The sequence below is a fragment of the Ovis aries genome, chromosome 10, assembly GCF_016772045.2.
Source record: "Ovis aries strain OAR_USU_Benz2616 breed Rambouillet chromosome 10, ARS-UI_Ramb_v3.0, whole genome shotgun sequence".
NCBI lineage: Eukaryota > Metazoa > Chordata > Mammalia > Artiodactyla > Bovidae > Ovis > Ovis aries.
Window position 1 is genome coordinate 12848366 of NC_056063.1, and position 24720 is coordinate 12873085.

Below are 24720 nucleotides of genomic sequence, written 5' to 3' on the forward strand. Positions count from 1 at the left end.
AGACGTATGAAAGCCTATGTTCATATTCATTGCCCTGCTCGCAGAGCTGTCTTCAGCAAGCGATATGGCTGTTTGGGTTAAACACACACACATACACACACAGAGTTATGCCTTTCCTGATGCTTCAGCAAAGTCTGTAAGTTAAGGCAAATGATACGGGCTGGGAGTAACTAACCATCCTGTCAATATGGAAATGTTGTATTTGCCGAACGTGAATAATTTGCCCAGTAAGAAAACAAACTATATGAAGAAAGAGGTCAAGGCATTACCTGTCCACAGAGGGATAACAGACAGATAATCCAACCATACCGTAGCAGACACTAACAATCTCTTCTAACGTTACAGTAAGATTTCTAATAGCCGTGTATGTTTATCCTCTCTAACTTGTTCAGTCACTAAGTTGTGTCTGACTCTCTGCACCCCTGTGGACTGCAGCACGCCAGCCCTCGCTGTCCTTTACCATCTGACTAAACGTATGTAATAGTCTCCAGGCTCCTATTTAAAATTGAAGACCACTCCTTAGATAAAACTGTATTTCTCCGAATTGACCGCATGTAGAGTAAATATCCTAGGGCTTTGAAGTATATCACGAGACCATGTCCAAGTAAGCCCTGGTGGATCAAGCTTTGAGGATATACACAGCACAACCCTGCCCTTGCTCCCCACCTCGTGAACACATAACTTTGTCCATGTGATGTTGTGTTCAGTTTGAGGGCTGCTGGAAGCAATGTCTTTTATTTCCTCTTTAATTTTCTTTGTCTTGCTAGCTCGCAGGGCTGGAGGCCTCAGGACAGTGTGTCATCACCATCGCAGTTTAAAGCTTAACACGCTGAATGTGATCACACGTGGGGGCTGTCAAAACCTGAGGAAATGTGTCCTTTGGTGAATGGCCCTGGGGTAACAGGACAACATTTTCAGGGTGGCCGGGCACTTGGAATGCAACTCATGGGCCAGGCAGGCATGAATTCATCATTTTCAACCTTGGAGCCTCCGGTCCTCAAGTGTGGAGGGAGGTAGACATTTTGTTGGCCATTTGTCTGTCTCTTCAAACAAATATGGGGGCTTCCCTGGTGGCTCAGATGGTAAAGAATCTGCCTGCAATGCTGGAGACCTGGGATCAGTCCCTGAGTCGGGAAGATCCCCTGGAGCAGGGAATGGCTACCCACTCCAGTATCCTTGCCTGGAAAATCCCGTGGACAGAGGAACCTGGCGGGCTACAGTCCTTGGGGTCGCAAAGAGCCAGATATGACTGAGTGACCAACACTGACATGCTTTCAAGCATGGGTATCTGGACGGTAGCCTTTAAAAGACGGCATAGGTGCCTGCTGTGGCTTGACCTGGTTCCCTCTCTGTACTTGTCCGCGGGTGAGCCCTGCACCAGACCTCCTGAACCACCACCTTTGGAGATGGGGTCCCCAGGAATCCTAATTTCTTAAAGCTTTTAATTTTAGAAGAGTTTTACGTTAACAGAGAAGTTGCAAAGATAACACAGAAAGGTCCCATTTGTACTATTCCCAGTTCTTTATTAAACTCTTACACTAATATGTTATAATTTTAATGAGCCAATATTGATGTGTGATTATTAACTAACATCCACATTTTGTTCACATTATGCCGTTTTTCCATGACAGGACCCTGTCTGAGATAACCACATTACATTTGATTGTCAGATAAATGTCTCCTTTGGCTTCTCTTGGCTGTGATGGTTTCTCAGACTTTCCTTATTTCTGATGACCTTTCAGAGTTTTGAAGAGTCCTGGAGACAGTTTTGTAGACTGTCTCTCGATTGGGATCTGTTTGATGTTTTGCTCATGGCGAGACTGGGGTTATGGGTTTGGGGAGGGAAGACCACAGAGGTGAAGTGCCCTTCCCATCACATCCCATCAGGGGTTCGTAGCCCCAACATGACTCACGCTTGATGTTCACCTTGATCATCTGGCTGAGCCGGTTTTGACGAGTTTCTCCACTATAAAGTTTTCTTTTCCCCCACCTTTTCATACTGTATTTTTTGAAAGGAAGTCATTGTGGGTAGCCCACACTGAGAAAGTGGGGAGTTATATATAGTCCACCTCCTCGTGGGGGGAGTAGCATCGGGATTCTTCTGCTTAGGGGATTTGTCTATTCTCCCCCGTTGATCTGTTCAATCATTTTATTATATCAGCATGGACTCATAGATATTGGGTTATAACCCAATAGTAGTTTGTTGATCAAATTCCTCCTGCTTTGCATATTGGGGATTTAAGTTGGCTCCTGTATCCTTTCAACAGAGCCCCGTTATTGTGGTTTAGTGGGTGTACTTCTGGCACTTTGAGCCACCAAAGGCTGCTCCAAGAATCCACATTTTAAAATGTTTTAAATTTTATTTATATATATATATATGTATGAATCCACATTAAAAACAATATCCACATTTAAAATATCCATATCAAAAATAGGCTCTAACACAGTCTAAAATTCAAGATTTATCATTTCCAGCCATGGAAACCACACATTTCCAAATGGTCTGCTTATTAATAAATGTGGGACCAAGTGGTTAAAAAGAAGTTACAGAATAATTTGTATCTTGGCGAGAGGCAGGTATTCAAATCCAATCAAGAGACTAGGGATCCCCCGACACATCATCAGGGAAGCGTATTGCTGAGCCTGGCAGGGCTTCTGGGTGACAGGCAAGTCCGAGGGAGGGCAGAAGCTGCTCTGAGTTGTCTCAGTCACTAGCAATGAGGAGCCGGAGCCATCTCAGCTGCTTCCTAGGGACTTCCTGGTGACTTCTCTGAGGGTCAGAGAAGACCTCTGGACAGCAAAGCTGAGGGCTAGCAGGGTTGGGTTAGGTGTCCTTCTGGTGGAGTTGTAAAGAGAAGACCAGGATTGTAGGAATGGGAAGGAAGTGACTGTTCGCACAGGGTACTGAGTGTGTGTTGCTGTGTGTGTGTCCACGCAGACTTGCAGAGGGGTAAACACTTCTTCCATCTTCCTTAGTTATGGCCATCTACACTTTATAACTAGATTAGACTGAGAGCCTGTTTTTTTTTGTTGTTGTTTGTTTTTTGCCAAACCTCAGTGCATGCAGGATCGTAATTCCCAAACCAGGACTGGAGCCCATGCCTCCTGCCCTGGTCGGTGGAGTCTTCCTTCCAAGTGCCAGGTGAGTCCCTAGACCAAGAACTTGTTCCCGAAGCCGTGGATGCTGTGTCAGTACGCCGACTCCACAGAGACACACCTGGTGCAGTTTCTGATTCTTGCTGAACAGTCTACGGTGATGTCGCAAATGCAACCACCATACCCAGAACCACCCCAGCAGGAAGGCCACCGGCTCCTGCTCCTCTCGGCTCTTCCCTGGTTTCCGTATTTGCTTGGCTCCTCCACCATCTCTGAACATCTGTTTACCTTCACAGAATGCTTCTGGTAGCGTTCCTAATTAGTGATCACAACAAATTATATGTACTCCTAGACCTCACGGCACGTTTAAGCTGCTGCGTGCCTAGTCTCACGGCCAGGAATCACTAGTTATTATTAGGTGTAGCCCCACATTATCCATTTTGTGATTCTTCCTCCTCTCTACACCATGTCACTCTCCCTGCCCCCATCCTCCCCTCCCCCAGCACACGTATCCTCTCTCAGTTCTGCCAAAGATGCGGAAGAACTTCCTCCAGGTAACCTTCCCCTGCAGGCTGGCATGTCAGCAGCAGCTGTCCCTGGTATGATTCCTGGCACCCTGTAGCAAAAAAAAGAACTCCTTTTTTTTTTTTTTTCAGTGCTTTAGCCTTATTGATCATTTTTTCTTATTGGGGATTAGGGGTGTTGTGTTTTGTCTCACGGGACTTTTATTCCATCTGTTGCTGGGCTGGAGTTTATGGCAGAGATTCATTTGAAATGAGCTTGCTGTCTTTTTTTTTTTTTTTTTTTTTCTTTTCCATTTGAGGCGAGAGTGCAGATGGGCTGTACTTCTAATTCTCTTGCTGCCACCTGGGAGGAATTTGTCATTTCATTCCCAAATTAAAGAAGGAAAAAAAACCCACATCTGAAATTATATGATGCCAGTGTGTGCCAACCGATCCAGCAACTGCACCACAGCAATTCTAACAACTTGCGTGATTATCTATGTCTAGAAAGATCTGTCAGTGGGAAGACGACTTCTGAATTTCCACTCAAGTCTGTAATAATGATGATAAAAGTAATGTGAACAGCGGCAATAAAGTAACTTCTGTTCGCTGAAATCTGTTTAATTGGATTAAAAACCCTTTTACCTAGTTTGGCTTTCACAATAACTTTATGAGTTAGACATATCACCTCCATTTTATGGCTGAGAAAACTGATGCTGAAGAGTTTATTTTTTCTCCTTTAAACTCATCAAACTCTTAAAAGCACGTAAGGATAATTTGACTGGAGGATCTAGGTAAATTAACCCAGGCAACCAAATTATCAGAGGGCTGGTGTCGGGACTTCCTGGGTGGCTCAGTGGTAAAGAATCTGCCTGCCAGTGCAGGAGACGCAGGTTTGATCCCTGATCCAGGAAGATCCTATGTGCTGAGGAGCAGCTACACCCGCGCGCCACAGCTGTTGACCCTGTGCTCAACAACAGGAGAAGGCAACACAGTGAGGAGTCATCACGCCACAGCGAGAGCAGCCCTCACTCACTGCAGCCAGAGACAGTCTGCACTGCAGTGAAGACCCAACACAGCCAAGGTAAATAAAATTATATTAAAAAAGAGGGCTGGTGTCAAAGGATGGATCCAGAAATAGGGAAGAAGGGTCCTTGCTTATCTTCCTGGATTGAACAAAGCATCTTGCCCCTAGGGTGCCGGTCCAGGGCTCCCGCACAGTGCCTGCCTCTCTGTTTCTCCTGGGGCTTCCATCTCTTCTGGCCTCAGCTACTCTGCACGTCTGGCCAATTCCTCTCCAGCTCTAACCCCAACTGAGGAGGTACTTTCCTGTCTATCCCCCAAGGATGCTCCTCTGGGCTTCCAGCCACCCAGCATTGACCTTGCAGTCACCTCCTTCCTTCTCTTCCTCTGAGGGAATCTCAGTGGGATTCCATGCTAACCCCTCACCCACTTCTTCTTCCCAGACTGACTGAAAGCAGCTAGAATACTATTAAGCGTTAAATGCTGAGACCTGGCTCTTGGATCCTATCCTGCAGTGGTTGCCAAGGCTCACGGGCAGGCTTGATTGATCATCACAGCGTCCATTCTCCCCCATGACCAGTTAGGAGCACTGCCAGGGGCAGAGTGTGGCACATGTGTTTCTTTTGGAGATATCTTCTCGAGTTTTCTTTGGACAAGGGAAGCTGACCTTGTACAGGCTTCAAGAAGCCCCCCTTCCTCTTGACTTTTTTTGTTTGGCTGTGCTGGGTGTTCATTGCTTTGTGCGGGCTTTCTCTATTAGCAGTGAGCTGCTACAGTGTATGGGCCTCTCTTGCTGTGCAGCGCGGACTCTAGGGCACACAGGCTGCAGCACACAGGCCCAGCGGTTGCGAGCCCCGGGCTCTCGAGCACTGGCTCAGTAGTTGTGGCTCAGGGGCACAGTTGCTCCGTGGCATGTGGAATCTTCACAGACCAGGAACAGAATCTGTGTTCATCCACTAGGCCACCAGGGAAGTTCCCCTCTTGACTTTTTGCCCCCTTGCTCTTTCTGCATCTCTCCTTCAGGGTTCTGCTTCATCCTGCAGCGAGGGGAGCATCTCTTCTTATTTAGATATAGATCGACTCTGTTAACTCTGGATCCTTAATGTACTTCAGAGCCAAGTACCCCTAAAGCTAAAACAACAGCAACCACCAACACTCCTCTTGCTAATATCAAGTGGATATGTATTCTGCCAAGCCCTTCCCATCCTGAAAACACACCACACAAAACCAGCAGTGAGGTTGAGAGAGTAAGGGTGAACAGAAGCTCGGTTTGTGCCATTAGCAATTCTCCAGGTCTATTTGGAATTGAGGAATTCTCTGGTCTATTTAATTTTGGAAAAGGAAAGGAAAGTGAAGTTGCCCAGTCATGTCCGACCCTTTGTGACCTCATGGAATGTAGCATCCCAGGCTCCTCTGTCCATGGGATTTTCCAGGAAAGGGTCCTGGAATGGGTTTCCATTTACTTCTCCAGAGGATCTTCCCGACCCAGGGATCGAACTGGGGTCTCCTACATTGCAGGCAGACACTTTACCACCTGAGCCACCAGGGAAGCCAGCATTATATCAGTTGCCCTAAAGCAGGATGCAGGGGCTTCCCAGGTGGCGCTAGTGGTAAAGAATCTGCCTGCCAATGCAAGAGACACAAGAGACGTGAGTTCGATCCCTGGGTGGGGACGATCCCCTGGAGGAGGGCATGGCAACCCACTCCAGTATTCTTGCCTGGGAAATCCTATGGACAGAGGAGCCTGGCGGGCTACAGTCCACAGGACCATGAAGAGTTGGACAGAACTGAACATACACAAAGCAGGATGTCACCTCTGTTTCTTTCCAAATGTGCACTTGCTTGGAAAACAAGTCCCTGCTTCTCACGTGAGGGATCCCTCCATCTCACAGTCAAGCAAAGATGACTAACATCCCAGAGTCCATGGGCGACTGCTCATACTTCCCACACAGTGCCATCGACTTCAGGTTTTCTTAATGACTCATGCCATCCCCTGTGCGCCATTCCTTGCAAACCTTCATTGAGTTGCTGTTCAAATATTGTGCCAGACAGGGTGAGGCGGGGGTAGTGCAATCAAGGGAAATGCTTTATTCTTGCTCTTCTGAGACCCACGGTGCAAGGCAGAGGGGGCCATTGGGTAGGCATTTTCGTAATCTACACTTCCTCCCAGTCACAGATTGTGTTTGCGTGTCTAGTGAACTGAGTGTTAAGAGAGGGCTCCAGAGGAGGGAAGGGGGAGCTTTAATGCAGATGGTCAGGAACATTTCCTGTGGGAGGTGGCATGTGGTCGTGACCTTGAAGGATGTCTAGGCCCGTGACGGGCAGGAAGACACCACTGAAAGAGTGATTCAGGCACAGCGGAGCTCAGGAGTGGGCCTTGCAAGGCTTGTCCTCAGGATCCCGTGTGGATCCAGATGACTGCCTCTGTGCCCAGCATGGCACCTGTGAAAAGACATGGGAAAAGCACTGGGAAGGCACAGAGGAGTGCCGCTGTTGCGGGGTTTCACAAATGAGCGTTTTCCTCGTTATACAAGTGATGACAATAGAGAAAGTACTTCACATACGCATTTCCATCCACCTTCAGTCACTCAGTCGTGTCTGACTCTTTGCCATCCCGTGGACTGTAGCCCGCCAGGCTCCTCCGTCCATGGGATTCTGTAAGAGAGAATATTGGAGTGGCTTGCCATTTCCTTCTCCAGGGGATCTTCCTGACCTAGGGATCGAACCTGGGTCTCTTGCGTCTCCTACATTGGCAGGTGGATTCTTTACCGCTGAGCCACCTGGGAAACTCCCTATATATACATTGCTGCTGCTGCTGCTGCTAAGTCACTTCAGTTGTGTACGACTCTGTGCGACCCCATAGACGGCAGCCCACCAGGCTCCCCCATCCCTGGGATTCTCTAGGCAAGAACACTGGAGTGGGTTGCCATTTCCTTCTCCAGTGCATGAAAGTGAAAAGTGAAAGTGAAGTCGCTCAGTCATGTCCGACTCTTAGCGACCCCATGGACGCAGCCCACCAGGCTCCTTCGCCCATGGGATTTTCCAGGCAAGAGTACTGGAGTGGGGTGCCTAGACATTATATAAATGTTCAGCATCTTTTCAGGGTGAAGGCGGCTGTCACTCACCACTCTGCTGTCACTTCTGGTTTTGAACTTTCTGGAAGATATGGAAAAAAATGTGCACCAGTATCCTCGTAACTGCATGGAAATTTTTGTCCCTGAAAATAATTTATTTAACTCTGTTTTGACTTTATAAATGGTTTGGTGCCTTTTATTTTTGTTCTAGGCTTGTAGCCTGTGTGTTTTGGGTTTAAGAATGCAGGCTAGGGGGTCAGTCTGCCTGGGTTTAGATCTTGGTTCTGTGGCATCCCAGAGCTGTGATGAAGATCAGATTACCTAGCTCCTGGGTTTCTTACTTTCTTTGTCTGTAGAATGGAAATAATAATAGTATGTACCTTTCAGGGTTATTGTGAGGATTAAATAAAATTATGCACGTAAAAGCCTTTACTGCCTAGCACAGGGTAAGAGATAAATTTCCACTGTCATTATGATGCTTTTGAAAACAAAATGAATTATGCATGTTGGTATCCAAAGAACTGAAAGAGTAATATGTACCCAGGAGAAAGCAACAACCAGAACACTCTGTAAGTACCAGAGGGTAACTGGTCAATGAAATTGACACCCTGAATCTCCTGATGCCCGCCCCCAGCAAGTCTGAGACAGTGCCTGGTACATTTCTCAGAATCCTTGCAGAACCAGCCTGAGTTTCTGGAGCACATACATGTATATGCTCCCCTCTCTCTGAATCTGAAGTGAACGTGTGTATGTGTATGTGTGTGTGGATGTACACACACAAAGACTCCATATATACATATACGTATTGTTTTGCACCTAATATTTTCAGAATATAGCACATTTTAGTGATCATTCTGTATCTGCGATATGGACCTACATAGTTCTTTTAATGATAACACAGTATTTCATTTCATATATATTTATAGATCCAGTCCCTTATAAATGGAATAATAAGATTGCCTCCAATTTTTGTGTTGCAAACAACTTTTCAAAAGTCATCTGAAAAAATAATTTTATTTCTGTTGGCTGTGCTGGGTCTTAATTAAAAACTTCCTCAATCTTTCAAGTTTTATGGAGTGAATGTGCTATTTCACAATGGAAAAAGGGGAATAATAAGACTTTTTAAAAATAACAAATAAAAATAGTCCAGTAGACTGCTGGAGAAAGGTACCCAGACAACTGTATGAAAAAAGGACAAACCGTGGAAAGGCCACAGAAGAATTAAGAAAGCATAGCAGTTGGGCCTACAGCTAAAACCCTAGAAACTCCAGACAACCCTGGGGATAAGTTGTACCACTATCACAATAAATATTAATATTTGGGAACGTTAAGTCATTGAAAAAAAAAAGCTTAGCGAAAGCAGAATGAGTTGGCTCAAGTGAGCTAGTGAGGAAGTCTGTAGTACATGTCAAAATGCTCTTCGTCAAGATAATTTTTGAAGTGTTGTTATTTAAAGGGGAAACCAGCTGCTGTTTGGAAAATGCACTTGTATAGACAGCCTCATTGTTTAACAACACTGGATAAACAGCCTTACTGTACCTAGTCTTCTTAAAAGTCTACTTTTAAAAATGCTATCTTCAGATAGATCTATGTGCTCCTTACTGGGTTAACTGTCTTTGATTATGTTATTCCCTCTTTGTTCAAATTGTTTAAGAAAGGGTCACAAGAATTATCAGAAAAAATGACCCACAGGTCTAATTCCTTTCCATAGAATTCAAGGGACTTTCCAAATAATTTATTTGAATTCCACTTGGAATTGCAGTTCAGAAAGCGGTTGATAGAAGCTTATGTTTTTACAATCTATAAAGATAGGATTTACAGAGTGTATGACTTAGGTTTAACTTTCAGGAAGCTAATTTCTTTTTTTTTTTTTTAATTGGAGGAAAATTGTTCTACAATGTTGTGTTGGTTTCTGCTGTACAACAAAGCAAATCAGTCATAATTATATATCTATTATATATATATATAAAATCCCCTCCCTTTTAAGCCTCCCTCCCCTCCCCTATCCCACCGCTCTAGGCCATCACAGAGCACCAGGCTCTGCTCCCTGTGTATACACTAGCTTCCCACTAGCTCTCTATCTTACACCTGATAGTGTATGTAAGCCAATGCTACTTTCCCAGTCTGTCCCACCCTCTTCTTCACCCACTGTGTCCACAATATACAATGGGTTAGTTCAGTTCAGTTCAGTCACTCAGTCCTGTCTGACTCTTTGTGAGCTCATGAACCACAGCATGCCAGGCCTCCCTGTCCATCACCAACTCCTGGAGTTCACCTAAACCCATGTCCATCGAGTCGGTGATGCCATCCAACCATCTCATCCTTTGTCATCCCCTTCTCCTCCTACCCTCAATCCCTCCCAGCATCAGGGTCTTTTCAAATGAGTCAGCTCTTCACATCAGGTGGCCAAAGTATTGGAGTTTCAGCTTCAACATCAGTCCTTCCAATGAACACCCAGGACTGATCTCGTTTAGGATGGACTGGCTGGATCTCCTTGCTGTCCAAGGGACTCACAAGAGTCTTCTCCAGCACCGCAGTTCAAAAGCATCAATTCTTCACCACTTAGCTTTCTTTATAGTCCAACTCTCACATCCATACATGACCACTGGAAAAACTATAGCCTTGACTAGACGGACCTTTGTTGGCAAAGTAATGTCTCTGTTTTTCAATATGCTGTCTAGGTTGGTCATAACCTTTCCTCCCAAGGAGTAAGCGTCTTTTAATTTCATGGCTGCAATCACCATCTGCAGTGATTTTGGAGCCCCAAAAATAAAGTCTGACACTGTTTCCACTGTTTCCCCAGCTATTTCCCATGAAGTGATGAGACCAGATGCCATGATCTTAGTTTTCTGAATGTTGAGCTTTAAGTCAACTTTTTTACTCTCTTCTTTCACTTTCATCAAGAGGCTCTTGAGTTCCTCTTCACTTTCTGCCATAAGGGTGGTGTCATCTGCATACCTGAGATTGTCGATATTTCTCCTGGCAATCTTGATTCCAGATTGTGCTTCTTCCAGCCCAGCGTTTCTCATGAGTATTCTGCATACGTGTGTGTGTTAGTCGCTCAGTCGTGCCTGACTCTTTGCGACCCCATGGACTGCAATCCACCAGGTTCCTCTGTCCATGAGATTTTCCAGGCAAGGATACTGGAGTGGGTTGCCATTTCCTTCTCCACGGGATCTTCCCAACCCTGGGATCGAACCCGGGTCTCCTGCACTGCAGGCAAGTTCTTTACTGACTGAGCTATAATCAGGGTGACAATATACAGCCTTGACATACTCCCTTTCCTACTTGGAACCAGTGTGTTGTTCCATGTCCAGTTCTAACTTTTGCTTCCTACATACAGGTTTCTCAAGAAGCAGGTCAGGTGGTCTGGTATTCCCATCTCTTGAAGAATTTTCTACAGTTTATTGTGATCCACACAGTCAAAGGCTTTGACATAGTCAATAAAGCAGAAATAGATGTTTTTCTGGAACTCTCTTGCTTTTTTGATGATCCAGTGGATGTTGGCAATTTGATCTCTGGTTCCTCTGCCTTTTCTAAAACCAGCTTGAACATCTGGAAGTTCATGGTTCACGTATTGCTGAAGCCTGGCTTGGAGAATTTTAAGCATTGCTTTACTAGCGTGTGTGGAGAAGAAAATGGCAACCCACTCCAGTATCCTTGCTTGGAGAATCCCATGGATGGAGGAGCCTGGTAGGCTACAGTCCATGGGGTCACAAAGAGTCAGACATGACTCAGCGACTTATACTTACTTTACTTTACTTACTTTACTAGCGTGTGAGATGAGTGCAACTGTGTGGTAGTTTGAGCATTCTTTGGCATTGCCTTTCTTTGGGATTGGAATGAAAACTGACCTTTTCCAGTCCTGTGGCCACTGCTGAGTTTTCCAAATTTGCTGACATATTGAGTGCAGCACTTTCACACCATCATCTTTCAGGATTTGAAATAGCTCAACTGGAATTCCATCACCTCCACTAGCTTTGTTCGTAGCGATGGTTCCTAAGGCCCACTTAACTTCACATTCCAGGATGTCTGGCTCTAGATGAGTGATCACACCATCGTGATTATCTGGGTCGTGAAGATTTTTTTTGTACAGTTCTTCTGTGTATTCTTGCCCCCTCTTCCTAATATCTTCTGCTTCTGTTAGGTCCCTACCATTTCTGTCCTTTATTGAGCCCATTTTGCATGAAATGTTCCCTTGGTATCTTTAATTTTCTAGAAGAGATCTCTAGGCTTTCCCATTCTATTGTTTTCCTCTATTTCTGTGCATTGATTGCTGAGGAAGGCTTTTTTTTATCTCTCTTTGGTATTCTTTGGAACTCTGCATTCAAGTGGGTATATCTTTCCTTTTTTCCTTTGCTTTTCGCTTCCCTTCTTTTCTTTTCTTTTTTTTTTTTTCACTTCCCTTCTTTTCAAAGCTATTTGTAAGGCCTCCTCAGACAGCCCTTTTGCTTTTTTGCATTTCTTTTTCTTGGGGATGGTCTTGATCTCTGTCTCCTATACAATGTCACGAACCTCCATCCATAGTTCTTCAGGCACTCTGTCTATCAGATCTAATCCCTTGAATTTATTTGTCACTTGCACTGTATAGTCATAAGGGATTTGATTTAGGTCATACCCGAATGGAAACAGTGTCAGACTTTATTTTTGGGGCTCCAAAATCACTGCAGATGGTGACTGCAGCCATGAAATTAAAAGACGCTTACTCCTTGGAAGGAAAGTTATGACCAACTTAGATAGCATATTGAAAAGCAGAGACATTACTTTGCCAACAAAGGTCCGTCTAGTTAAGGCTATGGTTTTTCCAGTGGTCATGTATGGATGTGAGAGTTGGACTGTGAAGAAAGCTGAGTGCCAAAGAATTGATGCTTTTGAACTGTGGTGTTGGGGAAGACTCTTGAGAGTCCCTTGGACTGCAAGGAGATCCAACCAGTCCATCCTAAAGGAGATCAGCCCTGGGATTTCTTTGGAGGGAATCATACTGAAACTGAAACTCCAGTACTTTGGCCACCTCATGAGAAGAGTTGACTCACTGGAAAAGACTCTGATGCTGGGAGGGATTGAGGGCAGGAGGAGAAGGGGATGACAGAGGATGAGATGGCTGGATGGCATCACTGACTCGATGGATGTGAGTCTGAGTGAACTCCGGGATTTGGTGATGGACAGGGAGGCCTGGCATGCTGCGATTCATGGGGTCACAAAGTGTCGGACACGACTGAGCGACTCAACTGAACTGAACTGAACAGAATGGTCTAGTGTTTTCTCCACTTTCTTCAATTTCAGTCTGAATTTGGCAATAAGGAGTTCATGATCCGAGCCACAGTCAGCTCCTGGTCTTGTTTTTGCTGACTGTATAGAGCTTCTCCATCTTTGGCTGCAAAGAATATAATCAATCTGATTTTGGTGTCGACCATCTGGTGATGTCCATGTGTAGACGTGTAGAGTCTTCTCTTGTGTTGTTTGAAGAGGATTAGTACTGATCCATAAAAGGAATGAATTCGAGTCAGTTTCAGTGAGGAGGATGAACCTAGAGCCTACTATACAGAGTGAAGTAAGTCAGAAAGAGAAAAGCACATATTGTATATTAATGCATATATATGGAATCTGGAAGGATGGTACTGATGATCTTATTTGCAGTGCAGGAATGGAGACTTGGACGTAGAGGATGGAAGCTAGCTTCTTAGGGGTCATCAAGTTTTGTTCCAGGTGTATGTTCAGAAGCAAATGGTATGCGGTCTGACATCACTGATCTGCACAACCTTCCTATTAACTTCCAAGGACTTTACTTGACAGCAATCTATTAGTCTGCTTGAAATGATAGATTTTATTTTATTTTTGAAGAGTCAGATTTTTCTTCCTAACCCTCTGTCATTCTTTAAATGAGTCTGGATTATTGAAGTTAATATTTTATTTCACTTAACTACTACCTTCTACCATTTCAATAATTACTGTATTGAAGAGTCTTGAAATTATGGAGCTTGCATTTCAATTTTTTTTTAATGTGGAAATTTGGTTGCCATGGTTTCTACTTTGATCTAGACACTTTGAGTAGCCATTTCTCCTTATTCGCAACCTGTTCTTATCCCCAGTGTTAATGAAAGTTCTGGTGGATTTCCCCCACCCTGCTGTTTCCCCCTGTTTTTGTACTATAGGATATAGTATTCAAAAGGAGAAACCACTGCTGTTCTCTCATAGACAAAAGATGGTATCTTTCTTATAATTTTCCAGTGAATGCCCAGCAATGCCCCCAGACTCAGGCCCTCATGATTCCAGTGGCCCGTTTCAGAAGAGGGCAACCAACAGGCCGGGCCATCTGAGCACCTAGCAGAGCCTTCTTGGTTAGATGACCGCATTGTTGACATAAAGGACTTTGCACTGGACCTGGGACTCCAGTCTTTTCCAACTCTTGAGCTTGGCATGTTACTCTCTCATCTTCAATGCTGCTATCTTTGGTATACAAAGGTGTTAATTTTAAAAGGTCTTTTCTGGCTCTCAAATCCCATGATTGTAGTGAAAGCAAAAGAAAACCACACTTTAATTTTGGATGTATTATTAAGTGATTGATCGATTGAGCTTTTGGCTGCTCTGGGTCTTTGTTGTTGTAGGAGGGCTTTCTCTAGTTGCAGAGAGCGGGGCCTACTCTCCAGTTGCGGTGCACCGGCTTCTCATTGCAGCGGCTTCTCTTGCTGTGGGACATTAGCTCTAGAGCTCACGTAGTTGCCGTTCTTGGGCTTAGTTGCCCTGAGGCATGTGGAATATTCCCGCACCAGGGATCAAACACCTGTCCCCTGCATTGGCAGGTGGATTCTTCACCACTGGACCACCAGGGAAGCCCAAGGATGTATATTTAAGCCTGGTTTTCACTTGCTGAGATTTTCCAGGTCTCTTTTCTCTTCCTATATTCCAGACCTCACCATTCCTCCCACTGTGTCCCCACAGTGCTTTGTCCCTAAAAGCTCCACATTGGACAGTTTATCATGTGATTTTTATAATTATCTGTTCATAGTATGTGTCTCATCTATGGTACCATGATTCCCTAGAGGGCAGGAGCTGTATCTCTCTCATCTTTATATGTCCAGCTTCACACTCAAATCCATCATATCAGCCCCTGGAATGACTGCTGAACGGCCATCCATCTCTAGGAATAAAAAGCAATAACTCTGAGATCCCGAGAGTCTTTTTTCTTATGAGAGCACCCGACTGGCAGTCAAGAGACCCTGGTTCAGCAACTGACCAGCTCTGGGCCCTGGATGCCTTGCTTAACCTATAGTTTGCCAAAAATCATTGGGTTGTGCTAAGGCTCAGATGGGCTTCCTAGGCGGCAGTAGTGGCAAAGAACCCACCTGCCAATGCAGGAGACATAAGAGGCGCAGTTTCGATCCCAGACTCAGGAAGATCCCCTGGAGGAGGGCATGGCAACCTACTCCAGTCGTCTTGTCTGGAGAGTTCCAAGGACAGAGGAGCCTGGTGGGCTGCAGTCCATAGGGTCACAAAGAGTTGGGCACGACTGAAGTGATTTAGCACACACACAAAGGTCAAATAATGTAACACACCAGAAAATACCTTGAGGAATAAAGCAGTATTACTAAGCTCACCATTACCATCCCCATTTTATGGGCAAGGAAACCAAGACTCGGAGGTAACTGGTTTGATACACAACAGTTAGCAGGTGGGTGGACTGGGATTCGAAGCTCTTCCCGCTCTAACGCCCACACTGCCTCCTACTTTGCGGTGCATATTTGTTAAAGTAATACATCAACATTTAGTGAATACATGCCGTGTGCAAGGTTGTATATGTGTGTATGTTATTGGTGCTGAGGAGAGGTTGTAAAAATATAGTACTTAGATGCTGCAGTCACATCCAATGGGTAGTCTTTAGTCCTCCTCCTATTTAATCTCTCACCAATATTTGACCCTGTTGGCCAATTTCTCCTTGAAATACACGCTTCCGTTGGCCTTTGTAATATAGTCCTCTCTCTGTGACTATTCCTTTTCAGTTTTCCTTTAAAAACATTTTTTGACGTGGGCCACTTTTAAAGTCTTTATTGAATTTGGCACAGTATTGCGTCTGTTTTACGTTTTGGTGTTTTGGTCATGAGGCCAGGGACCTCAGCCCCTGACCAGGAATCAAACCTGCACCCCCTGCATGGAGGGTTTCATCTTAACCTGTGGACCACCAGGGAAGCCCCCCTTTTCAGTATTTTAAAAAGACTTTCCCCTTTGTAGGTGGCCATCACATGCCGGTATTCCTAGACACTCTTCTCTTTTCATCCCTTCTTTCTTCCAATGCATTACCGTCTGAAACAAAGGCTTCCAGGGCTATTTCTGTACTGATGAGTTTTAAATTCATATCTCTGGGCCCTAGACCAGTATGCCTACTAGACATCTCCAGGGCACTACAAATAAAGGTCCAAAGCTAAATTCAACCTGTCTGTCCTTCTTCCGGTACCCCTTCCTGATCTTCTTCCGGTTTTTCTGAATGACATCATCGATGAAAGCCAAAAATCCAAGATTCATCCTTTGGACTGCTCTCTCCTTCCCTCTTCCTCTGGGTGCAGCTCATTGCCAATCCCTATCAGTGTCTCCACTAATGAGTTCTCAGCTCTGTCTCACTTCTCCATTTCCACGGTCCCGCTGCAGTCCACGCCAGCCCCACCTCTCAGCAAGACTGCCGCATTAGCACCCTGACTTGGTCTTCCACCATCCTCGTGGGCTCTCCTCCTCAAGTCCCTTTTCTACACACAGAGTGATGTTGTTATTATTTTTTTATTTTATTGACTTTATTTTATTTATTATTTATTTGCGTTTATTTATTTGGCTGTATGGGTCTTAGCTGCAGCCTGGGGGATCTTAGCTGGGACACGTGAGATCTAGTTCCCCAACTAGGGATTGAACCATGTCCCCTGTAGTAAAAGTACAGCAGCTTAACTGTGGGGCCACCAGGGAAGCCCCAGAGTGATGCTTTTAAAAATGCAGATATACTTCTTTCCCCACCCTTAATGGATTTACATTATCTTAGGAAAAAGACGGGATCTTTCTCACGGCATGGCTTCTCAATGGTCTGGTTCTTGCCCACTCTTCTGGCCTCATCTCATTCACCCTTCCTCTCTCTTTACACTTCAGTATTGCTGGTCTTGCACTTCTAAGGACTTACTTTCTCCAGTCCACTAGTGGGTCCTGGTATAGGCTGTTTCTTCTGTTTGAAATTCTCATTCTACCTCTGTCTACCCTGTGGCAAGCTGAATATTTGCCCCCAAAGATATTCCAGGTTCAAATCTCTGAACTCCATGAATGCTACCTTATATGGTATCAGGGGGTTTGCACATATGGTTAAAGACTCTGAAATTTGGAGATTATCTGAAATGAGCCCTCTCAGTCGCTAGAATGAGACAGAAAGAGATTTGACATAGAAGGCTGAAGGCAATGTGATGACGGAAGCAGGAAGGGATCTGAAGAGGTTGTGATTGGGCTTTGAAGACAGAAGGAAATGTCTTGTCCAAAGAATATAGCATTAGAAGCTGGAAAAGGCAAAACAACGAATTCTTCTATACCTTGAGTAAGCACGGCCCGTGCACACCTTAGTTTCTGCCCAGTGAGACACCTTTTGGACCCAGGCCTCCAGAACTGTAATCTGAGAGGCTTCTAAGAAGGTACTGAGTTTATAGCAATTTGTACAGCAGCAGCAGGAAACTAGTACAATAGCTTCCTGTTCAAACAAATGCTTTGAAGCAACGGAGCCACAGACATACAGACAGACTTATGGATGCAGATGGGAAGGAGAGGGTGGGATAGGTTGAGAGAGTAGCGGGGAAACATACACAGTACCGTATATAAAATTAGATAGCTGGTGGAAATTGACTGCTGGATGCAGGGAGCTCACATCTGGTGCGCTGTGATAACCTAAAGGGGTGAGGTGGGGTAAGAAGTGGGAGAGAGGTTCAAGAGGGAGGGGACACATGTATGCCTATGGCTGATTCATGTTGATATGTGGTGGGAACCACAATATTGTAAAGCAATCATCCTCCAATTAAAAATAAATAAGTACATTTAAAAAAAAAGAAAGAGGAAAAAAAATGCTTTGAACTCTCCAGAGTAAAAGAAGAGAGGCCAGGCCAGGGGGTTGGAGCTGCGTTGTCCAATATGGAAGCCAGAGCTCCAGGTGGTTACTGAGCCCTTGAAAGTTACACTTGAGTTAGTGCAGCTGAGGAGGAACGAGGAAAGATTTAGATCATTTTCCTAAAAGCAGTGCAAAGCCAAAGGAGGTGAGGGAGAGGAATGCATTTGGATTTGATGGAACTGCCAACTGAACTTAACCTTCCCTTGCCCCATCTACAGGAATGGGCACATGACCCAGGCCTGGCCAACTGTAGTAGGCTCTCCCCAAGGCCGTGGTAGCTGGCCTGAGGGTCTCATGCCCAGGCCAGAGCAATCAGGAGTGCCTCCAGGGGTTTTATATGAATGCAGAGAGGGCAAGCTCTCTTTTCCCCTCAGAGCTGCAGAGCTGGGATTATGTAAAACTGGAACTATCTCTGACCCCAAGCTCCCCTTCTCCCTCTGCTTGGGAAAGTGCCTGATAGGAGGGATAATAAAGTTGACATACAGAGAGAAGCAGAGTTCAGATTGGCAGGGGTGGGGGTACAGAGAGAACCATCTGATTACGTTTCTGGAGTCCCTGGGTCCTTAAGGTCACTCTGGTCCCTGCAATTACAAGGGAAAGGGTCACACGAAGCTGGGATCGTAGGAGGCCACCTTTGCCACTGTGTGGAGGGAGCTTTCCAAAAATGAAGCCAAGAGGGAAGGAAGCAGAGATGAGAAATCATGGAAAAGAGTAGGCGTCCTGAAGAAGAGCTTGTGAACTTCTGGGATCCAATGAGTCTGATGCTAGCATGACCTCTTAACTGTCCCCATCATGTGAGCAAATAAGTTCCCCTTTTTTTCCTAAGTATTTTGAGTTAGGGTTCTTTCGCTTGACCAATCCAGTTTTATTCATACGGCTAGCCAAGTCACTGTGCATTATTTGAAATAAGATGTTTAAATATTTATATTTGCACCAAGCAAAGAAAAAGAAACTATTCAGAGATTCTCATAAGAAGATTAGGCAATAGAAGCAATAACCTATTATACAACAGCCTTATAAACAGCAGCAATAAATTCAGGTCCCAGTCAATCAGTGGCCTCCCTGCTAAGTTCCATTCCATTCCACGCACTCTCCTCCCTCGCATCAGTCCTAGGGTGAGCTGTGATGCCAAAGGAGACATAGGGTCTGCGATCTCAATGCTTTTATTATCCTCTGTCTCTATCCTGTTGATGATGATTTCAAAAGTATTAAAGTATAAGATCTGCAAGGTAAGGGGTTTTGATCTCTTTCGGTCCCTGTTGTATCTTCAGTACCTAGAATAGTGCCAGGCTGATAATAAGTGCTCAAAAAATGTTTTTGAATTGAATGAATGAATGTCAGCAACAGTACTTTGCACCCATTGTGTTAGGATGAAACATCAGGAGATGCAAGAGAACTGAAAAAGTCGGGAATGGTTCTCGGCCCTTGCAGAGGGTACAAATTAATTTTGACTCTAATTTTTCTTTATTATTATTATTAATTTTTTCTCATTGCCCTGCTCCCACCCTGCCCTGTGCCCCCAATTCTTTCTTTTTCAATCTATTTTAAGCCATAGCCTGAAAATAATTTGAGTTTGTTCTTTTATAATTTTCAAACTGCTCTTCAAAGAGCACCCATGTTCTGAGAAATTCTCACATCATGTCATCTAATTCAGATATTTTCTTAGATGCTAAAGTGGGTGTGAATCAAATGCTTAGGAATTAGACTCCCTGGAACCCCCTAGGAGATACAATCGTTTGTTTTTAAGCTTAGAAAATAAACACGGCAGGGTAGGATAATTTAATTCTACATCTGGGATGAAAAGATGGCAGCACATTCCGTGTTACTCATGGAGCAAACATAACCCATTCAAGTAAGCCACTGGAAATTGTGAATAAAATTACCATAGTGACTTCGTGATGGTGGTTTTCTGAATGCCACCAGTCAGTCCACAACGGGAGATCTGCCAGAGTCCCCTCGGCTTCTGAACTGGTCTTGAGTCATGGCCAACCTACTGTCACTCCCTGACCTGAACGCATTGTTTTTGGTAATCCACGTGGACCCCAGAGGCTGGGCTGCGGATACCCAGTGCGCATGCGCAGATCAAAAGCTGGGTTCCCAGCATCAGCACGTCGGGCGCAGGGAATTCTGCCCATAAGGTCAGGGCACGGTTACAGCAGATGCTTGCTCCACCCTGACACAGTGCCCGGGGGCAGCAATCTATAAACCCATCGAGGCCGTCAGTCTCCCAGTGTCTTCCCAGCAAGAGAGTGTGCACAGGGTTTTAGCACCAGCAGCTGGGCGCCGTACCCTTCTGTTTGCTTAAGGAGTCATTATCAGCCAGAAAGGAATTATGACGTCAGTCTGGTCTTTGTGGATTTCCTGATTCATTGTTTAAGAAGGAGACATACTCCTGATGAGCCTTAGCTCAGACGTCTGGTGAGGTATCTGGTTCAATCTATATCATAGGATTATCATTTTTCATTTTCCACGCCCTGAAAAATTCAATGTATCCTCCTCTTTGACATCGTAGAAATCAATTCCACGGAAGAGAGGAAAGAGGGGCTTGTTTTCCGTCTTTCTTCCCTTCTAGCTACAGGGCGGGGCTGCAAACAATGAAAGGCAGAAGACAGCTGGGAGAATCCTGATGATTTTCAGATTCTGTCTTTCATAACAAAGCTGCAGTTTAGGCACCCTCTGCCATCCGTCAGGTCCCCGGTGTCCCGGAGTCGGGGGTGTTTCCGAGGCTGAGCGCCCTTCAGCTCTCTGAACCACCCGCACGGGAGATCTGAGATCTGCGTGGCTCCTTTTCTCAGCTGCGAAGCGGGGATCTGAGGGCTGAGCCCCTGGCTGCGTTCAAGGGGCAGGATAGTGTCTGTGAGGCTCTTGGGCCTTTCAAGACAGGTGCTGTAAGAACGTGAGATAAAAGTTTCCGGAGATGAAATGCTGGTCAGGAGGCCCTTTGAGGGCTGATAACACTGTGCGATTGCTTCCCACCGCCCGCCCCCAGCCCCCCTCTGTAGTCAAGCCCTTGGCGTTCGGTTGGCTGTAAGGACTTGAGCGGGGAAAGGTCCTGCATTGTAACGCCTCTTTCCTGGCTCCCCTTCCGGGGAAAGGGGCGAGAAGAAACGAGGGGAGTCGGGAGGCTGGAGGGGGCGGTGAGGGAGGGTTCTGATGCGAATCTCTTCCCAACAGCGCTGGAGGAGGGCAGAGCCGCTGAGATGGCCCCACACGCCTCGAGCTCACTTTTTCCAGGGTGTCTGGGGCCTCTGTAGCTGCGGTTCCCTCTTATCTCCTCCCCGGCTGGGAAGGAGGTAGAGCTTCCACTGAGATTGGCGGCGGGTGGCCAGCCAGACCCCCCTGGGACTTGGCGATGGCCCTGCTCCGGTACATGGTGGTGTTCTCCACCATTCATTACGCGTGTCTCCCAACAGATGGAGCGCCTTCTGAGGACAGGAGCTGGGCTTCCTCCACATTTTCCCCACTTCTCTGATTCTGAACTCCAAGAGAATCTGCTGGCACAGAACCTGCTCGATAACAAGAATTGAAATGCAAGGGACTTTGACAACCTAGGGCTTCAACTCTTCTCCCAAACACACACATACATACATATGTGCGTGTACTCAGTCGCGTCTGACTCTTTGCGACCCTATGGGATATAGCTCGTCAGGCTCCTCTGTCCATGAGGATTCTCCAGGCAAGAATACTGGAATGGGTTGCCATGCCCTCCTCCAGGGGATCTTCCCAACCCAGGGATCAAACCTGTGTCTCTTATATTTCCTGCATTGGCATTCAGGTTCTTTACCACTAGCACCACTTGGAAAGCCCGTTTATACATAACGGAATCAGTTTTCTGTACACCTGAAACTAACACAATATTGTAAATCAACTATCCTTCCATTAAAAAAAAAAAAAAAAAAAAGACTGATACTACAAGAAGTGCAAGTCCAGGGGATCGGTGATACTCCGCGACTCCAGAAGGTCCTAGCGCAGCCATGCCACTGGGATGGAGTTGAGAGACGACAAATTTGAACCTTTGTTGTTGTTTAGTCACTAATCTGTGTCTGACTCTTTGCAACATGCCAGGCCTTTCTGTCCTTCACCATCTCCCAGAGCTTGCTCAAACTCATATCCACTGAGTCGGTGATGCCATCAAACCACCTCATGCTCTGTCGCTCCCTTCTCCTCCTGCCCTCATTCTTTCCCAGCATCAGGATCTTCTCCAGTGAGTCAGCTCTTCGAATCAGGTGGCCAAAGTATAGGAGCTTTTGGACCTTGAAGCTGGTTAATTTCACAAACAGCACACATCCTGTTAATCTACACATCTGTTTTCTAAATGTTATCTGTATGATGTATTTCTTTATAGGGAGAGATCTCATCTCATTTTTATTTATAAACTCTGTGCTTCCAAACACCCCTACTAATGTATAACCTTAGATTCCTCATCCTACTTCTGTGATATAGTTGTGGTCAGCAGAATAATGACTCCTAAATAAGTTCACATCTTAATTCCTGAAATCTTCGTTACTTTTATATGGCAATGGGACTTTCCAGATGTGATTGAGTTAAGGATCTTGAGAGGAAGAGCTTATCCTGGATTATCTGGGAGGCGGGTACATAGGAGGGACACAGGAGGAATCGGAGGAATCAGAGGAGAGGACACTGAGACCTTGGAAGCAGGGGTCAGAGTGATGCACTTTGAAGACAGATACAAAGGTCACACATCAAGGAGTTCAGGTGGCCACAGGAAGCTGAAAAAGGCAAGGAAGTGGATTCTCCCCTGGATCTTCCAGAAGGAGCCGGCCCTGCCAACAGCTTGACCTCAGCCTTGTGAATCTCATTTTGGATTTCTGACCTCCAGACATATAAGACAATGCTTTTCTGTCGTTTTACGCCACAAAGTTTGTGGGAATTTGTTACAGCATCAGTAGGGAACTCTGCAGTGGCAGGACTGGTACCAGGGGTCTGGGTGACTGGAGGGCAGGGTGAGAGTCCTGCTGGATGGAGGAGGCAAAAAACAGGTGTAGACAACCTGCTGATGTCCAGCCCTCTCCCTACAGGTCTTGGGCTGGGGAGGTGACATCGTTCCAGCTTTGTCCATCCCTAGGGACTTAAATTGGAGAGGGCAATGGCAACCCACTCCAGTACTCTTGCCTGGAAAATCCTATGGACGAGGAGCCTGGTGCGCTGCAGTCCATGGGGTCGCTGGGAGTCCGACATGACTGAGTGACTTCACTTTCACTTTTCACTTTCATGCATTGGAGAAGGAAATGGCGACCCACTCCGGTGCTCTTGCCTGGAGAATTTGAGGGACGGGGGAGCCTGGTGGGCTGCCGTCTATAGGGTCGCACAGAGTAGGACACAACTGAAGCGACTTAGCAGCAGCAGTAGCAGCAGGGACTTAAATGCAAAATTCTGACTACGGTGGTTGCTTAGTGATGGTGCAGCAAATGGGAGCAAGCAACAGTGCTTCTGTGATGCCTGGGGCTCCCTATATAAAGCTTGTCCTCACCCCTGAAAATCACCCACAGTGACACAAGCTAGGGCTTGAACTCTACTCCAAAACACATGCCCAGAGAAAGAATCTAATGGTCCCAGAGGAAATGAACCTGAAAGTTACTGCCTAAAAGATGAGTCAGATGCCGTTGGCCATATAGTGACAGAGACCCAACCAACCCAAGCGCATAGCACATCATATATATATTGGGTGTGCTCAGTTGCTCAATCATGTCTGACTCTTTGCAACCCCATGGACTGTAGCCTGCCAGGCTCCTCTATCCATGTGATTTCCCAGGTAAGCATACTGGAGAGGGTTGCCATTTCCTACCCCAGGGGATCTTCCCGACCCAGGGATCAAATGCTCGTCTTGTGCATTGGCAGGCAGATTCTTTACCACTAGTGCCACCTGGGAAGCCGTATATATATGATAAGGGACAGTATTAGACCTATAAGATAAGACCAACTGAGAAGTAAAAAAAAAAATTAGATGTATGAAAAATTCAAGAGTTGAATCAGTAACACGGAGAAGGGATAAATACTTGGAAGAGTACATCTGAGACCATTTAGGATATACGATTGAGGGACTTTGCCAGAAGGAAACTGGAGAGGAAATTTAAGAGAAAAGCCAAATCCGAGGGCACCGAAGACCGAAGTAGAAATGCCATTATTCATCTGATAGGAACCACCAGAAAGAGAAAAATATGAAAAAAGAAATGTATGGAGAAATCATGGAGACCAACTTCCTAGAATTACAGATAAAACATTAAAAGATCCATTAGCAAGATAAAGAGAACCTCACACATAGACGTATTAAAAGAGGGACATAGGCAGAGACTGAGAAAGAAAATGGAACATTTATTAAACCATAAAGGAAGTTGCCATGAGAACCAAAGGATTTGTATCATGTAGACTACATTCTGAAACTATAAAGCAATATGGGCCCATTTCGCTGTTGAATGTAGATGCGTAATTCTCAAAATGTTAGCTAGCTGAATCCAACAATGGTTTTATAAATAAATCATGATCAAGTGAGGTAGATCCATAAACACAAGCATAACATTAGAGGGAGCATCATAGATATATCTTAAAGGTACAAAGATGAGTAAAGTGATAAACAGAGTGAGATACACACAAAATACCTTTAACATGAAATAAAAGTACGTGCACACAAAACACCAGTACATGAATTTTGGGAATGGTTTTCCCAGGTGGAACAGTGGTAAAGAATCCACCTGCCAATGCAGGCTATGCAAGAGACACAGGTTCGATCCCTGAGTCAGGAAGATCCCCTGGAGTTGGAATGGCAACCCACTCAAGTATTCTTGCCTGGAGAATTCCATGGATAGAGGAGCCTGGTGGGTTACAGTCCATGGAGTTGCAAAGAGACAGACATGACTGATCACATATACACACACAAAGGAAAGATGCA